We start from the raw sequence: 5,294 nt of genomic DNA on the forward strand, positions 1-5,294 counted from the left end.
AAAGATAATTGAGAAGTCAATTCCATCGCAAAAGGCGAAAGTAATTATTATGGTTAACATGCCGAAAGAGCAAAATGAAAAAGTACTTACCAACTTAATTGACCAATATACCACATCTCAGTAATTTAAATACTCTGGTCTTGTGTTCTAGTGAAGACTAATGATCCAGTTAACAGTTGCAACTTTCAAACGGAAATCTCAAATTACTCCCTAGTCCAACAAGCAGGATACCAAATTAATGGTAGAAGCTGGAAATGAAAAAATAATACCTGCATGATCATTTGAAGAAGATGCATACAATTCATTGTGCTTGAAAACCATCCGCTATTGGCACATATGTCAATCATAGCCTGGACGATACGTATACTTTGATCAAGAACAGATTTCAAGTCAGTGACATAGTCACTGATAGGCATTTCTACTCTCGAGAAATGTGCCTGCAATGGAAAACTTGGTAATTTAGAAAACTAGGGTCATCGTGTTATGAGGCAAGGATCAAGATAAAACAGAAGACAACTAAACATTCCACTAACCTGCAAAAGTAAATTTGCTTTCACGTGTGGATCATCAAGACGGTGCTCATCAATTGAATATGGAACCTTCTCAGATAATGCTTTGTTGTAATTTTCCTGAAAGAAGAAAGACAAAAATTAAACTAATAGTAGCGAATCCGGTAAACAGAAGTTTTAGAGACATGCATGAATTATGACCTGATTGAACACCAAGGTAAACTTAGTATGGAGCACCTCTCTTATAACACAAAGGTTCACTTATATAGTTAAATTATATTTCCTCAGAATCTTCATGAGGGCAAAATTATACTTAAGCAAGGTAGGATAAATTGGTTATTGCATGCCAAATTCTCAAAGTTTTCTTTGGTGAACTAAACCTCATGTGAGAACACAATATAGTATTTTCTAGGAGAAACCATAGGATCATGCAATGCTGCTTCTCTACAAAACATACCAATTTCACTGTCTACAAGCAAGGTATATCATTTATGTTTTGAAAGCTACTCTTGCACTTCTCTTATGGACCTATTCCGAGCACTGAGAAGAGCAACCACTCGCTACTCTTTCTCCGGCAAAACGACAACATTTTCTTCTTCGTCATCATCTATGGCCGCCACTTCGTCCATTCATCTAGGCTATTTGGATGGTTTTCAAATGCTGATTTATTATGAAATTTCTCATCTTGCCTTTCCCTTCTCATCCCCCACTCTTCTCTTTATTTGCAAATACTGATTTTGTGCTCCAATTTTTAGTTTTGGTTATTCATCTAGGTTATTTGGTTGGTTTTCATATGCTGATTTATATTGATTTTGTGCTTCAATTTTTAGTTTTGGTTGTTGGGGAAAAGACGCCAGGCTACTCTTAATAGTTCGGTTGTTGGTATTTAGTAAAAGTGCATTTTTTAATTGTTACTTTCATGCAAATTTGCATGTTCTGGTTATTTTTTGCTGTTTGTCGATCGGAAAGGTATAGGTTTTTTCTGTGCTCTTATGAAAATATTCTTTTTTTGCTTTCAATCTATTCTTATGTTGGTTTTCCCCTATGGTTTGACCTAAAACCTATTTTTAATTTCAACTCTTTGTAATCTTACGCGCTGTTCTGCGATGGTAAGTTATGCATTAAAGAAAGAATTTGAATTTATTTCCTACATCAATGAATAGATATATACAGGTATCTGTAGCCTTCTTTGCCTGCTTTGTATATTTTATGCTTTCGTGATTTGTGTTGGATATCACACATGTTAGATTGTAAATTATAGTGTTGTGGAGAGAAACATAGTTTTTATTAAGCAAGCTTTAAGTACACACAAACATATTCTTTATAACTGTTTTATGTATGGGGGTGTTTGGCCTAGCTTTCCAGAAGTGATTTTGGGCCAAAAAAATCACTTTTGAGTTCAGTAGAGCGTTTGGAAACGACAGATGAAAAATCCTATTTTGCTTTTTAGAATCAGAAAATTGATTTTGAAGCCTCCAGAATCAGAAACAGAAAAAAAGCTGCTTCTTCAAAACTGATTCTGATTTTGGACTCAGGTCTCAAAGTTTTATTCGTATATTAGACTCAAAGTATAAATTTAACATTAAAATTAAATTTTCAAATTTTAAATTTATATTTGAAATTTTAAAGTCACAACTTTTCAAATTTAAAATTTAAAATTTAGAATTTGAATTTTAAAATTTCAAATCTCAAATTTTAAATTTTAAAAATCAAAAATTATATTTTAATATTTTAAGATAAAATTTAAATTTTGGTATTTTCAGATTTTAAAACTTACATTTAAAATTTTAAAAGTTTTTAAAATTTTAATTCCAAATTTTAAAATTCAAAATTTTAAAATTTTAAATTTTAAATTTAATTTACTTTTCAATTTCGAAATTCAAAAAACCTAAACCCTAAGCCCTAAAACCTAAAATTAAAAATTTAAATTTAGATTACAATTTTCAAATTTAAAATCTAAAATTTTGAAATTTCAAATTTATTTTTTGTGCAAATGTGAAATTTAAAAATTATACTTTTAATTCAATTTTAAAATTTTAATTTAGATTCAAGTTTTAAATTTTTTCAAAATAAAATTTAGTAAAACAAATAATATATGCAAGCATCAAAAATTTTTTACCAAACAGCTTTAGAAAATTACTTCAAAAAAAATCACTTTTATCTAAACTCAACCAAATACTCTACAGTTTTTCACCAAAATTAATTCTCCAAATTAAAATTACTTCTACAAAAATCACTTTTTCAGAGGCTAGGCCAAACAGGCCCAGTAAAGATTAACCCTTTGATTTGTCCTTCTCTTTGAGCAAAGTTTAGTGAAGATTGTATTAACATTTTTTTTTATACAACCGCTTGCAGCCAAAGGAGAGGTAGCAGAATTTTTTAGTCTTGAAAAGTGGCTATTTAGTTCTCACGTTGGGAATTTAAACTTGCAATTGGTAAATTTCACTTTGTTTGAAGTATATGTAATACAACTTTTACTAATTATGCAAGTATAAAATTTATTCTATAATAAAATGTATGTAGTACAACCTACTGAGGAGTTTTAGCTTATTTCTCAATTTTCCTCAAAATGTTTGTAAGCAGCATTTTATAAAGCAAACTCTTAACTCCGCATAGCACTAATTTCCAAAGGTCACAGTCATAAGGTTGCTCAAATTGTGGATAATGGGGTTGAGGAGGGAGACATAGTTTTTACTAATCGACCTCCAAGTACATATAAATATTCTTTATAAACGTTGTATGTATGTATTCATGACTTTGATTTGTCCTTCTCATTGCATGATCAGACTTTGGTGGAGATTGTGTTTACTTTTTTTCCCCATCCCTTGCTGCCAAGAAAGAATTATTTAATGCTGAAAAGTTTGCTAGAGGTAGCAATATAATAAAGGGTATGTAAATACGTCGATTTGAGATTACAGAGAAAAACAATGTAAAGTTTTATTACATATAATATCTTTATTCTGAACAATATTTATAGTGCACGTTTATAATATACATGTATATAATATATAATAGAATTTCATTTCGGTTTTGATTAAATTTTATTACCAAAAATTGATAGATATATCTGCAGCTATTTTTATTTAATATTTGCGGCATACTTTAACTGTATAAATTAATATAGTTCTAAGCTTTTCTAAGCTTCTCCATATGTACTATTATGTTACACATATCACGATGAGTCGGTTGTGATATACTTTCTGTAATACCAACGGAAACATAGGAATATATTTCTATAGATTTTTATCCTAACTCTATTTTATTGATGTGTTACTTTTTTTTTGACATTTAATACATACACTACAACAGAATTAGGTTATAGAGACACATGTTTGGGACACTTTTGAATAAGTGTCCCATTTATGCTAAAACTTAAAAAAAAAACATCTACTAATGCCTAAATATAAAGCCCAATCCAATCAAAAATAAAAGATTACTCTACTCAACCCACCACACCCAGTCCATTTGGCCCGATTACAAACAGAAAAGAAAAAAAAAAGAAAAATCAGTTATCATCTTTTCTTCTCTCTTTACTCAATACACTGAAATTCTAGACGAAGAGCCTTTCCTGTCGTTCTCCTCCGCCACCGCAGCCAACGAGATAGAGTTTCGGCGGTTGCTAAATTGTCACGCCCCGGGGTCCCTTTTAGTTTAAAACATAGCGGAAAAGCGTCTGAAATTTTTTTTTTTTTTTTTTGAAAAGCCTGACCCCAGAGTATGCCAGATCCGCCACAAACACAGGGAATCCACTGTTCACACGGACAGAGTCTCCCTTGTATTTGCACGACGTCACACAAGTACAAGAAGTAACCCAGGTACAACCACAACTAAATGAACAGACAAATAACCAACAATTATATGTTCATACACCATTCACATCACAGGTTCATATTTATATATTCGATATTTAAACATAAATTCACATCTATCAGTTAAAATGTTTCCAACCACAGAAACAGGTTTTGAAATACTAAGATGCAAAATCCACAGAAAATCTTTTGAAAACTGTTTCCTACACGGAAATCTTTATTCTTTAAAAACGCTACCACGAGGGGTAGAAAATCTTTTATTTTACAAAATCCAGAAATCCGTTTATTACATTCATGAAAGTCCACATTTTCAAATGTAATAAAAATACTGAACCATATAACTATCTAAGCTATAACAACTGAAATAATAAGGGTAATAACTATACCGAAATAACCTGGGTCGGAAGCTCTATCGACCGCTACACACGTACCTCACGTCTCGTCCTACTTACTCCCGCCGCCCAGATACTGAAAATGGTGGGACCAGGAGGTGAGAACATGTACCCCATGTCTCCCCTCCCAGTGGCACGCACACCGATGAAGGCGAGAGTACTCACGATCAGGAAGAGCTAAAACAACAGTACGGGTCAGTAGAAAATACAGTAGCCAACCGAATCATGAACGACCTGAGATATAATTGACAGCAACCAAACTACCGGCTACTGCCACATGTACAAATGCGCAAGCATACACAGGATATCAAAAACTATAAGTGCCAAGCACAACTCAGATCAGAAAGACATAAAGTATACCACCTATGCAACAAACTGCTACTATAGCCTATACCATGCGTCAACCGGACGAGATCAAAAGTAGCAATCTAAACCCGCCCGTGTCGGTCTAAGGACCTTAGCAAAAGCCACTACCTGCTCACCCCCAACTGCAGTAACCGTAGCACAAAGAGAACACCGCTCGGGCTCACGGGTCGGATGTCGCCACTTTTCCCCGGAAACGACACCACGCCCTCCTGCGGGGA

The 5,294-nt window shown here is 33.0% G+C and overlaps 1 long non-coding RNA gene across 1 annotated transcript; it reads right to left on the reverse strand.

Annotated features, from left to right (window-relative positions):
* Positions 1 to 263: 263 nt before the first annotated feature.
* LOC109705984 lies at positions 264 to 739 on the reverse strand. Its single transcript, XR_002214994.1, has 3 exons — positions 711 to 739; positions 534 to 629; positions 264 to 437 (listed from the first exon to the last, which is right to left on the reverse strand). It is a non-coding gene; the product is annotated as an uncharacterized LOC109705984 (long non-coding RNA).
* Positions 740 to 5,294: the final 4,555 nt, after the last annotated feature.

This window comes from Ananas comosus, unplaced genomic scaffold, assembly GCF_001540865.1.
Source record: "Ananas comosus cultivar F153 unplaced genomic scaffold, ASM154086v1, whole genome shotgun sequence".
Taxonomy (NCBI): Eukaryota; Viridiplantae; Streptophyta; class Magnoliopsida; order Poales; family Bromeliaceae; genus Ananas; species Ananas comosus.